The sequence below is a fragment of the Melopsittacus undulatus genome, chromosome 9 (genome assembly GCF_012275295.1).
Source record: "Melopsittacus undulatus isolate bMelUnd1 chromosome 9, bMelUnd1.mat.Z, whole genome shotgun sequence".
Lineage (NCBI taxonomy): Eukaryota > Metazoa > Chordata > Aves > Psittaciformes > Psittaculidae > Melopsittacus > Melopsittacus undulatus.
The window spans coordinates 8,423,075-8,441,664 of record NC_047535.1 but is presented as its reverse complement, the minus strand read 5'-3'; the positions used below and the strand labels follow the sequence as shown (position 1 = coordinate 8,441,664).

The window sequence follows — 18,590 nt, the reverse complement described above, 5'->3', positions numbered from 1 at the left end:
ACTTTCTAGATAAAGAAAAATTCATGATATAAAAGGAAAAGTAGACGAACACAGAAAATTCAAGCCAGATCTCTCTTCAGTTATTGTGCTTGGCATATAAAAGCCTGTATCCCACCACTTTAGAATGGATGAAGAGGGAACACAACCTGCTCATAAGATATTGCACCTCAACTGTCAGCAAGGTGCGTCTTTCTATCACAATGCTCATTCCATTCACAAACACTGGCCAACAGGGCTTCTACTAGGAAACAACAGAAAAAGAGCACAATACATTCCATTTTATTACAGAATAAGGTCAGAAACAAGGGAAAGACCTGCAAGACCAGTGCCCTTCAGACTGACCTAAAGATGCATTCATAGGCATCTAGCTGCTGCATTATTCTAGGTTAATTCCACAAGTACCATGTCCTTGGTATGGCTTGAAAAACAAAAGCCCAATGCCTTAATACTGTCTCACAGATATCTCTCCTGTTTCATCCTCTTTTTGTTAGGACAAAAAAGCCTCACACTACTGTTGAACAGTATCTGTATCCCCTATGTCAAAATCATTAATTTTAATGCATAACCTCAGGTTGCAAGAGAGGACTTTCCCATTTTAAACAACTAACTCAATGCTGCTTAAGCAAACCTAGCAACACTGCAACATGCATTTTACTCTGTATATGCCACCCTGCCTAAGTTCACCAGAAAAAGCTATCAGCACATACAAAGAAGAGTCAATAAATTCTTCATCTCAGGCCTAGACAGTCTGAGAAATTCAGGTGTCAGAGGTGCAGCAAGGACAGAGGTACTCCTCAGAGCAGACAGGTATTTCAAGCATTCCGATTGTGCAGTGGGGGATAAAAGGAGGATAAGTGGATAGCAACTAATCAGGATTTATTTATATAAAGAATGACTAGGTATAAACTTAAGACCACAGATCAGTCACATGATGACTTAGCAGAATAACAATCTAATTCTTGCAATAAGAGAGACCATAGGCAACAGTCAAAAGTTTCACAGACACCAAAAGAAAAAGCAAATGCAAGAGGACAACACAATCAGTTAAGTGACCAGAGTGTGAAATCAATTTTTTGTTGCTTTCAACAGAAGATGTTTTAAAGCCAGAGAATTACTTCACTGCTATGCTTGAGAATTTCAAATCTCACTCAAAATGTTAAGTCCAGTACGACTAGACTTATTTGGAAAGAAAAAATATCCCTCATGCATGGCTGCCAGGCCAGTCCACAGCAGATCAAACACTCCTTGATCTCAGCACTAGTCTCAGCCCTGCACAGTTTGTCACACTCTGCTGACAATTTGTTATGTAAGTAATAATACACCTACCTTGACCTGTTGTTACTAATGCTGCCTTCCTCCTCCCCCGGGATACTTTAAACAAACCCCATGAAAATACACTGATATTCAAAACAACCCTATGGAGCAATTCTATAGTCTCATCCCTAAAAAATGTTCCCAGTATGTCCTTCTATATTGCCACATTATTACTTTTTTCTTTTTAGTAAATTAGTAATTGAATTGTTTTGCTATCAGTAAACACTAAAATAATTACTTTTCTAGTTACTTTTCACCAGAAAAACAGCATTTGTTTGTTAACTAATTCTAATTAATACCTCCAAAATCACTTCATTCAAGGACTTCACACCACATCCACCACTACATCATACTAGCATTCCACCTGGATAGCACAATCCCAACATAAGTCTGGTGAAGTTCACTTAGAAAATATTCCTGTACCAGCAACAAAATCTACCTCAAGCTTCTTACCCAATTCTGAAGGAACTAGGCAGCAAGAGCCATCTCCACAGGTTTCAATTTAACACTCAAATACAGCCACTTCTTTTGCCCCTACCTTAATAATGGTACAGATTCCAATACAAGGTCATTCTGCTGGCACAGAAAACATTCCGCTATGTGGTAACATAACACTGCATTAAGGCCTTGATACTAGATATGGTTTTAGAAAAAACTTGTTAAATTCATTCAGGGGATAACAGAGAAACAATTTAACCCTCCTTGACAGTCTCCTATCTTCCCTGCCACCCCATCCTCAAAACAGCACTATCAACAACTCATTAAATATTTTCTTTTGAAATCTAACTCAAAGACAGCCTTTTATATACAAAAAGGCATGAATATGTCCAAATTAAGTACTGAAATGCTGTATTTTTGCCTGCAGAATCAGTAGGTCTCTCTTGCCTCTTGCCTGCAAATACAATTCAAAACTTCAAGTGGGACATATCTGCATTCCCCATGCAATATTCTGCTTTCATCAGATCAATTATATTCAGTGGTGCACACACACAAACTGCCTGCCTTGCTCAAGTTAATGGTGAAATCTTCAGTCCTTGTTTAAAAACAGCACATCCAATGCAAAATGTTTAAACAAGCTGAAAGCACTTCACTTCTATCCTCAAAAAGACTGGTATTAAGCTTCCCCTCCAATTTTATTATTATGTTTGTATTTGTTTTCCTAATCCTTCATATAGCTAAAAATGCATTAGCATCATGAACCATAGGACACACCAGTGTAGCATTGTCTTAAACCCTAGGCTAGTTACACTGCTCAGGTGGGTAGCCAGGACCTGCCAAGTCAGCCACACTGTTTATAGTTTAGTTCTCCAGATACAGCATTATTATGTTTCAGACTGACAAATACCATATTCTGAAGGTTAGAGTCCTGTGATATAAATACACCCTGACAGGGCAGAATGGCTGATCAGGGGTGGTCTTTAGCATGGAGACAGTTCTGGCTTCTGCAAGATTACATTAAAGGAAGAGCTGTGAGTTTTGTAAAACTGCTGCTTAAAAGTGAGCTATTTTTAGACAAATGAGCACTCATTTTTTGAGTATTTCCTAAGTAATACTCAGAAGATTGAGTTAAGTTGATATAAATGGCGCAGAAGACGGATTAAGTCAGGATTTAATTTAGTTTATGTCTTAATGCATGATTTAATAGCCAAAAAAGTTATTTTCAGATGAAAAACTCAGTTTCTGTCAACAACTGGAGAATGAGCAAGAAAACACAACTTGATTAAGAAGAATATTTTTGCACTGTCGAAGCTTTGTTTTTCCTAATCTGTTTAGCTCAAAAGGCCTATAAACACAGTTGGAAAGAAGGGATCTGTTAAAAATACATCACCCCACCCCTTCAATTAAGGGCTGAGAAGCTTATGACACATGTGAGACATCTACCAAGAACAGGGAAGGAAGACTTAATGTTCCTGATATTTCTAAAGTAAAAAAAAAAAAAAACAAAAAAAAAACAAGCAGGTTTAAAAATCCCAAGTGTTTCATGCCTCTGTTAAAGGGATTTTAACACAATAAGAGATCCAAGCTATTTTTATTCCTTTGTAGGTCATGTGTAATTAACTGCTTATTTTCACAAAACCTTATTACAATGTAAACACCACTGGCCAGATCATCTGCCCCACCCAGGCTGAGCTTCACACCACAGGAGGCCAACTATCTCTGCAAGGAGCCCTTGTATCTTCAGGAGAGGGCCGTCCCTGCAGTACCAACCTTCCCCGCAACAAGCTGTGATGATCAGAAGCTCCTGAGCTCACCCCTTCACTACAGCTTTCCTAGAAACTGCAAGCAAAGTACTTAATGGGCCTAACCCCACATCTACAGCTATGGGCAGATGTCCCTTTCTGGATATAGCTGAAACTCTCCAAAATGACAGTACTCCTCTCCCCCACTCCCTTCTGCCTTGGGCACACAGCAATTAGCAGAAATGATCACTAAACCACTTGGGGAATAGGGGGAGGAAGAGAACAAGAAAAGAGCCAGTTGGGTTGGCTAGAGCCGCTAATTAAAATGATTTAAGCCAGCCTATTGGCTTTGCCTCCAGTGCTCACGCGACCCACTCTGCAGGAAGAGTGGCAGGAGGCCCCTGTGTGTAGCAGAGGGCTCTCAGCAAGCAGTGAGCTGCAGCCTATGTCACAGCTCACAGGATGGATGCCTGCCCTCCCTAAGGCTCCAGGCACGCTTCACAGAAATCATCCCATGGGAGACACTTTCAGCCTTCTCCAAGTAGTATTAAACAGTACCAAAGCACAGGGTTACAAACCCAGTACATGGTGCGCCATCCCACTTCATGACTCTAGAAAGAGCCACCAACAGTCAGCGGGGATCACAGATTCTCACTGCCTCATAAACAAGGGAGATCAAATTTGGTTTTGCATTTTGCACCCAGGTTTACGCCTTCTAAGAATCTCTTATTCACAGAGATGTATATTCTATCCTGGCACAAAAAGCAGACACATAAATCCCACAGCACACAACACATTCACAGTGTTTAAGATGTGCAGATGGAGCATGTGCAGGAGAAGGTTTTATGAACAAGAAGTGCTGGAACAACCAATCGTCATGCGGGGACAACACAGGTCCTGCCAGCGACAGCTCTGAATGCAGGCAAGAAACATTTGCTGTAGCCTGAATACAGAAGTTGTACAGCTGTGCCAGCAAAGTGGTGTGTTTATCCTTTAGGGCAGATTTGCTTTCTACAAACAGCCTGCATTACAATTGTATACATGTGCTGAGAGAGCTGAGCATTGCACTTCTGTGTTGAATAAATCAAGAAAATTGGTCCCAGATAATACATCTTTCCTAACTAAGTTGGGGGGCAGAGGGGACCCAAGAAGAATGGCTGCCCAATCATCAAGCAATATGAACCAAGTTGCCTCATGTATTCAGTTGTTTTCCTGTTCTAAGCAAAACCAGCTTTTGGCTAAATGTAGTATTTAATAGCACACAAATACTGAAATTTGCTTCCTTTTGTTCAAGTTAGTCTAATACACATGTTCATAATAGGTTTACAGGAATTACAGCAAACTATGTTATTCTTCTTGTCCTCACCTCAGACATTTGCCCTAGCCACTCAGTCAAGGCCTAGCAGCACTTGTAAGTTAAGAATCAAAATCCAGGGATTTAAACACTTATATACCCCAGTCTTAAATATCTCCCCTGATACACAAGATTTGGACTACGTCTCAGCTAAAACACCATATACAGTCACTGCTCATTCTGAGTATTTCCAGGGTTTAAATACAATCTAGAACATTAAAAAATGCTATAAACAGATAAAACCAGCAAGAGTGAATTAGTAATTCAGACCTATAAGCCTCTGAAGCTTGGCAAAATGCCAGCATGTCAAGACACTGACATACAGAAAAGTAATCCATACCCAGCATGTTGCAAGAAAGCAAAAGGGCTCAATGTGAAACTGAAAGAAAGAAGTATACATTAATAATCACACTTGTTTAGATCCAGTGAAAGTCTAAGCAATTGCTCTCCATTGTCATTTGGAAGATTGTTGCTCAGTTTTCATATCTATTCTTCTATCCTCTTGAAAAATGATAGAAAACCCATCAAACTCCTCAGACTCAACAAGTATCAGGCCCGTGAGTATTTCTTTCCAATTCCCAGGAGCAGCTGTATACAGACACAAGTGTTTTCTATAAAAAACAAAGTATTTATGGAAGAAAATACATTTCCCATTCTGAAAGAACTGTTCTGTACATGGCCTCATCAAACGTACTTGTCAAAGATACAGAAAGGATGACAATTAAAAGAAAGTCTCCATTCTCGTTAAATCCCCCTGCTTCCTGACTCGCCACTTCCTGCTCTCCTCCCTCTCACTCTATCCCATGCCACCCATGGCAAATCGTACTTTTCCTGTTCCTGGAGACCCTTCGGATGTAGAAAGTGTCACTAAAAAAAATATATATACATATATATATATATATATATATAATTTACAATAAATTTGATACAGAAACTGCAAATAAATCTTCCCTCAAAGAAAACACCTGCTAGCAACGGGAAATACAGGATTCAAAAGAGATTCTGACCAATTCCAAAGGAAAATAATCTCCTCCCCCTCTTTTTTTCCCTTGCTGGAAGGGCTGTAGCTGCAACACAGAGCAGTAACATTTAATTCTCCTGCCTGTAGTTGTAATCAGAGCTCTGAGAAACCCAGATACTCTACAAAACTGATTAAAAAGAGAAAAAATGCAGTGTTCCACATAGTTTTTACAGATCTTTGTTCTAAATGCTAAAGACCTGCGAGACATTCATCTCATCAAGAACAAACATACAGACAACAGCACAGCCGTCCTCAGTGCTACAACAAAAGACAATTTAAGACAAATGACTTGGAGCAAATGCTATCACTGAATAATCCCGTGGCAGCTGTCATCATTAGTTAGCCGAAATCTCATCAGAATCAGAGAAGTTAGAGTTAAAACCGAGCTCTCTTCCTGTAACATTGTGTAACTCCAAACCAGCTGCATTATCCTCCCTATTTTAGAATTAACATTTCTTCATAAAATAAGCTGGAAGGACTCGATCCTTCCACGCGTGAACACCCGGTGCAAGCCAACAGATGAGAAAAGAAAACTCGGTCAAGTTTGAACCTCTCAACACCTTATTTCCTGTCTAAAGAGCCCTTTTGTTCTGCTTCCCTGCATAAATGTTAATATCCTGCCATCATTAGAAAGCGAAACAATGGAGAAAAAGCCCCACGCACATGAACTTCGCTGCCCCGGAGGGCGAAATAACACCACACGACACGATTAGAACCGGAAAATTCCTACCCACGAAATCGCCTCAATTTGCTGTTTGCTTCACCCCAGATTAACTTCACTTGGAGCTGCACTTCGGCGCAACCTAGCCTGGACGCTCAGCCCCGCCTCCCCCGCCACGATTGGTCGAGGAGAGAAAGCCCCGCCCCACCAGACAGGCTCCGCTCCCCGATTGGCGGAGCGGCGTATCCATTATTTAAAGAACTTTTCCTTGCTAGCAGGTTAGGCTGGGCGGGTTAGAACACCCTGGGCGAGCGGGTTCTTAAAGGGACAGGACCCCGCTCCGGGCTGTGACAAACTACAACCTCTGGCGACGCGGCGCCCCAAGCCAGCTCCGGAGAGTGCCCCTGCGAGCGGCAGCACCGGTCCCTGCGGGCACCCACCCCTACCCTGCGCGCTGCTCTCAGGCCGGATGGGTTGGGGTGAGAAGAGCAGGAGAGCGAGGTGGAAATGCTTCACCCGCTGCAGTTACACAACTGCGGCTTGCTCTACTTACAGGGTAAATTAGACGTGGGGTTTGAGCCCATCCACTCAGAGAGTGGCTGGAGTTACCCCGCGAAGCCGGGCACACTACACCAATTATCCCTGACAAAAAAATACGTGGGGATGCCCGTTCCCAAGGCTTGTTTCAATTGAAAGCGTGAGTCAGCACAAGAGGAGCTCCGCAGGAAGCGACCGTCTCCATCTCACAAGGTACCATGGCTCTGCCAGAAACTTTTTGTGCTTATTCAGGCTTCACTTGACTGAGCCCATTTGCAAGACCCTGTTCAGATTCTCACAATCCAGAGCGTTTCTCACAGCAACTTCCTCTCAGCACTACACAAAGCCATGTTGTTTAGGTGAAAAGTGTTTCTTTTTCCACAACATAAACACGGATGCAGTTCTCCACCCATCTATCAAGTGAAGTCTGCAACATGCAAGAAGAGTAAAACCAAAATAAGGCTTAATAAATATTTCACAGGTGCAGATGTGACACCTTGTCCCATTCCAAACAAGCAAGCTGGGGAAGAGCCAAAACACCGCCACTGTCACCCACAAGTATCATGGTTACACGCCACTTATCTGCACAGCAAGGCTGCCTTGTATAAAACATTGTCACATGTTTAGTGTAAAATAATTGAAGATACAAAGCTAGGGGAAGATGCAGCACTCAGTGTAAGCACACTTGGGTTCAGTTTGTACTGTGCAGGAGCAGAAGGGGTGAACTCCGTTTTAGTTCTTCCTACTTTCCTCTTCCAGTGCTGGAGCAGCCCGCCTTCCCTTACTTCACCTTCTGCCTGTACCACAAAATGAATATCTGTTGTAACTTTCCTAATGCTGACTGATCAAGCCCAAGACATTTTAGCAAATCTGCTTTACTGCAAATACCACCCAGCATCAGGGAAAATATTTACAGCCAAGTACTCCCCTGCGATGCATGCACCAACAGAGCATAAAACACACCTTCTGGAAGGACATTTAATTCTTCTAAAATGGTCAAACAGCACATGTAGTGTTACCTTCTATTTTAGAGCAATCTATCACACTACAAATCCAAACAGGACTGAAAAGCGGCAGCTCATGCAGTTTTAAGTTACTAAGTAGTAAACACTACACAAATGTAATTACCAAGATTTGCATAACTTCCCCTACAGAACCTAAAATATAACCTGAGAGAAACAGACCTTAACCTTTACACCTGAATTCAGTACCCTGCATGAGTCAGTAGACTAGAGTCTAGAAGTTGATCAGGTCCCCCAAGGATAGCTCCAAGGCCATACTTACATGTTTTTTTACCAAACATTATCTAAGCAACCAAACCCAAGAAAACAGTTAATGCAAATAAAACACACCAGTAAAACACCCTCTAAGCATTTCAGTAATCGATCTGGGAAAGCTTCAATTTTAAAACACATTCAATTTAGGCCCATAAAAACAACAGCAGAAGTCACAAGTCTTACCCATCAAACCACCTAATGCTAGAAGAAGCCACGACAAGCCTAAAGTCAGCTTTATTAAGTACTTTCAAAAGAGGAGGAAAAAGAGAAACCCAAACCAGATACATTACCCCAAAACTCCCCAGCTCTGTATGCTACCACAGACATCCAGCCACCTTGCAACTGCAACAGTAATGAAAAGTAATGTTTATCACCAACCACACCACATGCTTCTGTTACACAGGCAACTAGCAGCTCCTTATCACTACAAGTGAGAAGTTTCATTCCTTCTTCTCACCTAATTTCCCCCCCCAGTCACACAGTCTGGCTAACTCGGTGCTGATCAGACCCTTCCATCTGCCACAGAGTCACTGCTCTGGCAGAAGTTTGGTCAGCTTCTGATAAGCAAGAGCAGGGTTTACCTAGAGCATAAGGGGAATGGCAAAGCAGATTCTCCCCTATTCAACAATGACCTCCTAGATTTGCTTACCTCATCTCATTTAAAGCAAAACAAAAACACAAACCAAAACAAACCACACACAACACAAAACTATCATACTAAGAATGCCACAAGAGTAATTTGCCATCCTCACATAAGACTAATAAAAATCTGTGAAGTGGGACATGCAAATGAGACTCACAGCTGAACCTGCCTCACTGCACTACAAATCAGGGGTAAACACATCTGTACATGTTGGAAATCGAGACCAAAAATTGCTGTTCAAGGTATTATCCCATGCTGAAGGGGGCCTAGTGAAACTAGATATTTAGAAGTCTAATTTATAAGCTCAGTTTTTCTGTACACAACCAACCTGTTTTCCCTGAGAATACACATTCTGAAGAAAATGCAGAGGCACCACTTTAAAGTCCAGTTATGGCTTTGCAGGTCTTACAACATCTGTAAAAATGCAGAAAAACACCCAAAAACAGCAGATTGCAGCTGCAAGTCCATTAAGCAGAGAAGTTTTGACAGCAGCATTGGAAAGCTTTAGTTTGCTGCCACCAAACTTTGCCCTGACAGTAACAAGAGAAAGCACCTGACTCTCATTTGACTGCTGTAATCATGGAACAGCTAAAAGGCCATTTGTTCTGCAATCTTACACATAGAGAAGACAGCAAGTTTGGAGGACTCAACAGCTCAAGAGATCAAGAACAGCCTTTTATCTTCAAGTCACCAGTTCAGAGACCAGAATAGTAGCAACAGTGATAGCTGTTCTGGGATTAGATGAAGAAATGGTTACTCGCTGCCTGGTTCTCAACAGATCAGTGTGAAGCACAACAGCTTTCCTCACATTCTGCACCTGTTTTTCACAGTCTTAAAAATACACTGCACCTCCTGGATTCTGTACACGTTAATAAGTAGCAAAGCAACTGAACTGCTGCACACACATACTGAACTTGCATTGTAGAAAAGGACTTTACCCTCTGGTTGTCAGTTATGTCAGCAAGACAGCATGTAATGAAGCTTTTATTATTTTCAAGCAATTATAGCTCTTTCAGCTTTTTTATTATTAGAGACAGCCTTAAAAGTAATGTTTAGCTTCCCATTCCTTTCATGCCCTCAGATGCTGCAATCCTGTTTATAAACAATAGTTCTCAAACTCACTGTAGTATATATGTATCAATTTCAGAACTTGGGCATTTCAGAAATGACTGAGACATTAGTAATCATTTTTTAATCAAAGCTAAACAACACAGACTTCATGAGGGCCATGTTTACTTAAGGACAGTGGGAGAAAATTCCCTGTGTGATAGAAGAAATATTAATTTTCCTGTATCTTCAATATACCAGTGGACAGTCTCTAGAAAGTCCAACTTGATAGTAATTTTTAAAGTCTGCAAAAGTACCTGGGATTTTCAGTCTGGATCAGTAAATTGAAATTGTACAAGTTCAGAGTGCATGCTCACTGAAGGTTCTAGAGCTGACAGATTCATTGTGCCACTACAAACACTATTACCAAAATTAATCTTATACACAACCCCAGCAATATGTAACACATTCATTCCCAAGAATGAAGTTGTTGATAAAAAGCCAAGATCCTAGACACTTCAGACTTCTTAGAAGTAACTAAGGAGGCCCCTGCATACAAAGAATTCAGCTTGCTATTCCAGGAGTCTAAAGAGAACAACATACCAGACAGATGAGATTCCAGTAGTCTTGAAGAACTTGGAGATTTCCTCTTGCTGCTTTCAATCCAAGATATGCCGCTGTGCTGCAATAATCAAATCTGGAAACAACAAAAGATGTGCATGTGGTAAATACTGTGTCTTCATAAAAGGGGACTGGTTAGCTGTCTGGACAGCAGTACAGATGCATCAGAGAAACACATTCCCCTGTGCATCTTAGCAGCTCCTTCAAACCATCCAAAGCTTAACCACCCCAGGAACTTGAAAGCTCATCCACATGTCAAATTCCAACTGCCTCCTTTAATACACGGAGTAAGTCACTAAGAGAATCATTCCTTCCCCCCTTCCCTGTTACCTCCTGGCTTATAAAGCTGCACATCCATAAGAGGTCTCAATCATTCTCAACAGCTGCCATGTTGGTTTGGTTTCAAGACTGTTTTTTTGGTAATGTTTTTTTTTGTTTGGGGCATGTGTTCAATTATTTCTTTATCTGTTGTTATGTTTGAGGGCTTTTTTAATCATGACATGGAATTATATCTTGTACAGCTACACCATCAAGGCCTCCAGTAATAGATGGCCACATCACTTGCTTCAGTCACAATCCTTGAGAAGGTATCTAGGCATTTTAAAAGATTTTGCCTTGATATCAGATACTTCAAATGGAAGGAAAAAGAAAAAAACATACCAAAGTTTTCATTGAATTTAGCATGGTCCAACTACATTTATGTGTAATCTATACTCTTTGTGCCTTAAATTAAGTATCTTGAATGCAAGTCATAACCCATTCACTATTTAGAAAACATAAGAATAGCTGCATAGCTATTAGCTGCCAAGAAAATGGAGCCAGAAGTTTGCATACTTACAACTCTCTCAGAAATCAGACTGATTAATATAGCTGCTACAAAAGGACACTTTCACAGGAACAGGGATTACCTTTATCTGTAACCATAGCAACTTTTCAGTAGTTTGCGTTAATGCTACTCTCCCTCTGATAACTTGCCACTATCTCTTTCAAGCTATTTGTATAAGGTTTTGAATGTGCCATCTGAGGCCATAAAGTAACAAGGAGTTGAAATGCAAACTTGCATTCTCAGATCACACTCTCACAAGTGTATTATGCAACAAACAATGTTGCTCGTTTCTGCCATAAATTCATGATTAGTCAAGGAGTAAATTTATTTTAATCTATTATTTTAACATGATTCATAGTTTTATAAGACAAAAAAGTATTTTAAGAGCTATCCTCTGAAATATACAGGAGATGGTTTCTTCAGAAGTGAAGAATTCGTTCTGCTCTATCTGGAAAGTAGTAAACCCAAGAAATTGTGCCACTGGTAGATCACAGACTTTGATACTCGGTATCATAAGCAACAGAAATTATCCTAACACACACTTATTTTGGCCTGAATATATGACAGATCAGAGAAGATCCAGTGCCCTTGTTCTGGGTGAGGTGATTAATATAAAGGTGTAAATACCTCAGCACTATATAAACAAATCAGGCAAAATTCAAAGAGCAAAGCTATAAAAGTTAAAGGAGAGATAGGGAAGAGACTAAGGAAGGAATTGACATATTTGTTTCTTCAACTGTTACCATCCACAGTTCAGAACAGGCTTAGCACTCTATGAAATAAATTATTTAAGGTGACATCAGACAAACAAAATCATTTGCTTGGAAGCAAGAGGAGGAAGAGAACAGTTTCTTCTTGATTTCCACACCCCCACGAAGTCCATAGGGCAGTTTACCAAGCTGCACCCTTCTCTCTTCAGCATAGCTTGGCACAGTTAAGATGTGCCCATAAGATCCACACAAGAATGAAGGAAACCCTACATGCTCTTTATTCCCCATAACTCTTGCGCAATGATACCTATTACAGGACAAGCCTGGACAAACATTCAGGGAATGGACTTCAGAACACAACGGTGCACTTTAAGTCAGCTCACATGGGTGTAGAAGTAACTACTACCAGTTTTGCCAAAGGCCTCCACATTACATCAGCGCATTTGGTGGAAGCTTCTCTATTTTGCTGTTGTTATTGGAAGGAAAATAATTAGTTTTCTAAGATCCTCCATCCTAACATCCTGTGGAAACACGAGTGGATATTCACGCCCCTTATCTATCACTCCAGGCTTTTTTTGTAGAGCCTGGAAGTTTGGCTAAACTTCCACAGGGGTGAACACAAGAACAACAGAAACTTTTCGTACAATAAAACTCAAAAAGATGACACCCTGCTGTAGGCTTAAACCCTTGGTTTAAGTGGAAGGGTGCCTGCCACAACACAAACTGCACGTTGCTGCCTGAATAACCATGTCCCCAACCCAGCCAAAACCGCCACACTGAACTTATCCGAGGAGCAGAAACACATGCCCCGAATGCAGCTTCCAACAGCCCCAACCCGGGGAGAAGGCCCCGGCAAGAGCCGGGGGGAAGCCCCCGCCACTTGCAAGGCACCGCTACCAGTTCAAGTACGATCCCCGCAGCAGCTCAGGGACCCACCGGCCGGGGAGGCCTCGCCGCCGGCTCCCCACCGGCCACGCTAAAACGACCGTGGGGCCGGGGCGAGCGAGGAGCGCGGCGGGGCCGGGCGCAGGGCTGGTGGTGCGCCGCGGACCGCCCGGCCGCCTCTCGCCTTCCACCCAAGGACACGAGTACAAACACCTCTGCCCCGGGATGGCTCCTGCGCACGCAGCGAGGAGCAGCGCGGCGGGGGGGTGCGGGGAGGAGGAAGGAACGACCAAAAAAGGCAGAAAAGGAGCCCCAGGGCCCTGCGCCCGGCTCGGCCTCACCGCCGCCCCGCAGCCCGGAGCCCTCCGGGTGAGCGGGTCAGCGGAGTGGGACAGGGGCGCGAGGAGAGCCCTTGCCTCAGCCCTCACCCCCCCCCCCAAGCAGCTCCCCATGGGCGAGCGGCGGCCGCCGCCCCACCTGCCCCGCCGCAGAGCGGCACCACCGGCCGCAGCCGCTCCACCCGCCGGCCCCCAGCCCGGCCGCGCTGCCCTCACCTGCGCCCGGGCCCGCCGCGCCCGCCGCCGCCCGCCCGCTCCACCGGGCCCTGACCGCTCCTCACCAAACTTTTTTTTCCTTTTCTCCGTGTTTCGCTGCCCTCAGAGTGACGCGGTCGGGCGCTGATTGGCGGAGCGCAGGAAGGGAGGCCGCGGATAGGCGGAGCTACGGCCCGCGACTAATTATTACAAGGAGACGGCGGCGACGCGAACCACTAAATGCTATTTAAAGGGACAGCGGCCTGTCATCCGTTCTACCCCACACACACCGGGAATGACCGGAGGCGAACGCAGGGCCAGGAGCGGGCGGGCGGCTGCCGGCACCGGGCGGGTTGAACGAGCGAGCTCTAAGGCTGGCAGGGGATCCGGCTGGTGCCCTGGGTAGAGGGGGAGACTGCCCACGGGCCTGGGGTAGCCCGTGAGGAGATCACCCCCTCACACGACACCCCGTCATACCTCACATACCTCGTCAACCCTCTTCCCCCCAACAAATAAATTCATCCTGCTATAAAAATCCTGTGTAGCTGCCTGCTGCCGCCCCCTCTGCCGTGGGGGAGTTCCAAATCCGTGCAGGAAAAGGTTTCCTGTCAGCGGGTTTCTCTTGTGTGGGGTCTGTACATCACCCTTGCTGGTCACCACTTCTGGCCTGCACAGTCAGCTATGGAGTTCGTTATCTACAATACTTTGCATGGTTTGGTTCTGGTTTTGTCTGTTTTTTTTTTATCCACTGTGGGGCTCTGAGGCAATTACACCACAGCTTATTTTTATACAGAACATTTTCACATCACACGCGCTATACCCAGTCTAATGTCATAGGCGGCTGTAAGCTAAACCATAAAGGAAGGTTTTGAAGGTGAGATTTAAGGATGTTGAGAGACTTGGAGGCTCAAAGCAGATAGGAAGGGAGGACAGGATTCCAGAGAGATGAAACAAGCGAAATAAAAAAGGAATTTTATCTTTGGAGAGCACATTGGAGCAGGCCAAGGCTGTGGGAGCTGCCAGGAGGTGAGCTAAGTTTGCACTGAGTTTTGGAGTAAGAGAAAAAAGTGAGCTATTGTGAAGCTCAAAGGATGCCAGAGAAGCTGATGATGGGTAAAACATTTCCATTCTCATGGGAAACAGCGAACAGATTTGAAAAGTTTTGGTCTTTTTTGAGCAAAGGAACTCGAGACTATCCTAAGGCAGGTATTGCAACAGGACACACAAGGATTTCAGCAAAGATAAAGTCCAAGCAGAGATCTTCCTTGGGCAGGATCGCTATCATGGGCGCTGTGAGTGTTGTGTAGGTAGAACCACAAACCTGGCAAAAGAACTAACAGGGACAAAGGCCCTTAGTTCCTTTTTTTGAATAGCTGAGCTTGGATCAACACCGGAAAATGCTGGTGCAGCCAGCATGGAAGTGCTAACATAGCTTTACACCTATTTTGGTAGAGATTATTCACTCTTGGCTGTCTTTGCTGATGCAATAAGTCTTCCAAATGCCAGGCTGTATGAACAGAAGATGACCTGCATTGCATGTGGGTATCACAGCATTCCCCACAACATTATTTGGAGCGCTTTCATGGTGTTGGCAGTAATCATAAGGAGCTGGGGGGGGGGGGGGGATGATGATGATCACATTCCTCCAAGCTTCTCTGCGGTCATCTCTTTTTTTATATGATTTTAAAAAAGAAATCAAATTCCCTTTGGTTCATCTCAGGCTGCTTTCTTTGTGGCAGGTTTCCTTTCACCATTAGAAACAGAGACGCAGAAGAGCAGGGTGGAACATTGACAGTGCCTGTTTAAACAGGCCAACAGATTCTTTTGCAGTTGTGAGCAACCAGCACAACAGCTGGCAGTAGTAGCAGTGGGAATAAAAAGGGAAATGCAAACAGTGAACAAGACAGACACCTCCTGCCAGGAGTTATTGACCAGCAACACATGGTGGAACAAATGTTAAGTTATAGCAGCAAATGTCAAGGGGGAGCAGCCGAATGTTCAGATGTGATCTTTCTCAAGTTGTGAATGAAGCTCATCGGTTTTCTGATGTGCCCAAAAGAGGAAACTCAGTTATAATAATTCTGGAGTAAATGGATTTCTGGAAGCATTCATAGAATCATAGAATAGTTAGGATTGGAAAGGACCTGAAGATTATCCAGTTCCCACCCCCCTGCCATGGGCAGGGACACCTCACACTAAACCATATCACTCATATCACCATATCCAACCTGGTCTTGAACACTGCCAGGGATGGAGCATTCACAACCCCCCTGGGCAACCCATTCCAGTACCTCATCACCCAAACAGTAAAGAATTTCTTCCTTATATCCAGTCTAAACCTCTGCTGTTTAAGTTTCAACCCATTACCCCTTGTCCTATCACTACAGTCCCTAATGAAGAGGGATACTGGAAGGCTGCTCTGAGGTCTCCAGGCAGCCTTCTCCAGGCTGAACAGCCCCAACTTTCTCAGCCTGTCTTCATATGGGAGGTGCTCCAGCCCCTGATCATCCTCGTGGCCTCCTCTGGACTTGTCCAACAGTTCCATGTCCTTTTATGTTGAGGACACCAGAATTGCACACAATACTCCAAGTGAGGTCTCACGAGAGCAGAGTAGAGGGGCAGGATCACCTCCTTCGACCTGCTGGTCACGCTACTTTTGATTCAGCCCAGAATACAGAATCGGTATGTTTGGTATGGTCAGAAGTTGCCACAGCTCAAAAGGGGCAAACAACTGAGAAATAGGGAACACAAAGGTTTATGTCATCTGCAGAAAAAGAACCAGTAGTCAAACTGTCCCTGAGGGAGAAAATTAATATACAAGATAGGATAGAATAAAGAATGCAGTTAAAAATTAAACATACATCTTGATACACTGTGAATAGAAGACATAATATTAAAGAAATAGTGTTCAATTTTCTCATTTGAGGACCTCAAGACTGATAGGCTAAAAAACCTTGCTGAGCTCAAGTAGGATGAGGAAAGAGAGAAGTCTATAATCAGAGAAATGACTAAGCTGTTAACCACCCAGAGAAGGGCATCCTTGACTCCAAGAGAAGGTCAGAAATCAGCTAAAGAAGATGGAAAGTCTAAAGTGACCCTGATCCAGCAGATGAAAACAGAGGCCTGTTTTCTGTGAACCACTGCAGAGAAGGAGTTCGTTGATAGGAAGCTTTGAATTCTAAAAGTAGACTAATGTTCAGCACGACCTAGAAGCCTGTGGAGGCTGATATGCAATGGGGTGTTCATCTTCATGGAACAACTTCATTCTACCAGGCAGGATTTTGCTTGAACAGAGCCATCCTGAAGAAGCTCCAGACAATTAAATAGGGATCTTGGTGCAAGCTGAAACACCCATGAGGGCGGTGAAAAGTTTCCCAGCTATGCTGGCAATTTGATGCTCCATGGCAAAATAGAACAATCAGGGAACAGTATGTCCTCATTTATAATGTTACAACCGAAACAGTGTTATTCTCCTTGACCTGCGTTCTTTAGATCTGCCTGTCATACTTTAAGGCTCCCAACACCTTGGTATCTCAGCACAACTTATTCTCATGTTCTTAAGTGCCATCTATTCATACACCCTTTAGAAGTTCTTGGCAAAAATTTTCTGAAATAAGTTTCTTCTAATTTTTATTCCCTTCTCCCAAATCCATTTAAGCTATCTCCTAACGCACACAAATGCAGAGGACGTTTTTCTGTTTCCTTTCATGTTTGCTTCTGCTATAGCAGCTTGTTATTTCTTTTGCTAAAGCTTCAGAGACCACTTGAGGAATCTTAGTAATGTATTCATTTTAAGGTAGATTTATCTTCAGAGCTTGTAAATAGACTCCACTTCAGTGGGCTTTGGATCAGGTGTTTAGTGCTAACATCATTTCAGTTCTCCTCATCTAGTTGTTTGAGCCCAGCATGCATCCCCTGAGACTGCTGAGAGTTTCACCAGAGGCTCTAATGAGAGCAGAATCAGCCCTTACTTCCTGAGAGACAGCCTACAGAAATCCAAAAGAAATAAGCACAAGACTTTCTTGAACAACTGAGTCTAAAACTTGATCTGATTTTATCCTCAGTATCACCAGATTTTTTCCACAGCCACTCTGACCTTTGTTCTGTCCCAACAGGATGAGCTGGAGTTTCAGTTACCCAGGCCTAGTGGAAATTGTGCTCAGCAGTCATTTGGCAGTGGCCCTTTAAGAGCAGCAATGCCAGCTCTCTATTGCAATACCCACATTCAGAGATCTGTAGAATTAGAGTCCAAATTCTGTTTGTAAGCCCAGAACACCACTGACTTCAAGGGGGTTGTAGGATTTTAGCCAAGAGCAGAAATTGGCCCAGTAAATGTCAAGATTCCCTCATGTTTGTTTATTTGGTGTTATCATTGAGAATTAAGAGCTGCTTCATGATGCATTTTACTTTTAAATTACATAAAGGATATTTACTGTGCTGATGCCACATAGTTTGCAAGAAAGATGCACATATGGAAATTAAAAAAACACTGATTACCATTAGGATATCCAGCTTCCAGCATTCATTTTCCAAAACAACCCAGGGACTATTTCTCATCAAAAAATGTAGAAATGAAAATCAAATTTTTTGCTATTTATGTATGGCATCCTGCAGTCTTACTCATCAAGTCTGTTGTGAAAATGGTCAGAATAAAAAAGCCTCATAATGTATAAAAAGTTCAGTTCTGTGCTTTTATATTCTCTATACTGGTTTCCCAGCCAGAGACACGAGTCCCTGCCTAAAAATAATGTCCTTCTGCCTCTCAGGGGGTGGGAGGAGATCTGGGGAGAGCTGAGTTGATCACCAGGGCCAACAGGTAAAAACACAGATAAAGGCTGAGAATGAATGAATCATTCTGTAAAAATAGGTAAGTGGATGCCAGGCAGAGCATGGCTGCACAAAAGCATCTGAGCAGCCAGTGGAGCCAGGTCAGTGCTGCCCTGCCCAGAGTGACAGCACCTGCTTCAGAGCCAGCAGCTCA

General features: G+C 43.3%; 1 protein-coding gene across 3 annotated transcripts in view; it reads right to left on the bottom strand.

Annotated features, from left to right (window-relative positions):
• Positions 1–13,743, bottom strand: part of ZFAND6 (zinc finger AN1-type containing 6) — a 36,899-nt gene extending 23,156 nt beyond the window's left edge. Inside the window, exons 1-2 of one of the 3 annotated variants that reach the window (XM_034066141.1) lie at positions 13,696–13,743; positions 10,638–10,731 (exon numbers count right to left, since the gene is read on the bottom strand). The gene's annotated coding sequence lies outside the window, so the exon portion shown is untranslated. Of the gene's footprint in view, positions 1–6,599; positions 6,662–10,637; positions 10,732–13,630 lie in introns of those variants that run through there. The other 2 variants (XM_034066140.1, XM_031048660.2) reach the window with 2 other exon arrangements.
• Between the last annotated feature and the right edge of the window lie 4,847 nt (positions 13,744–18,590).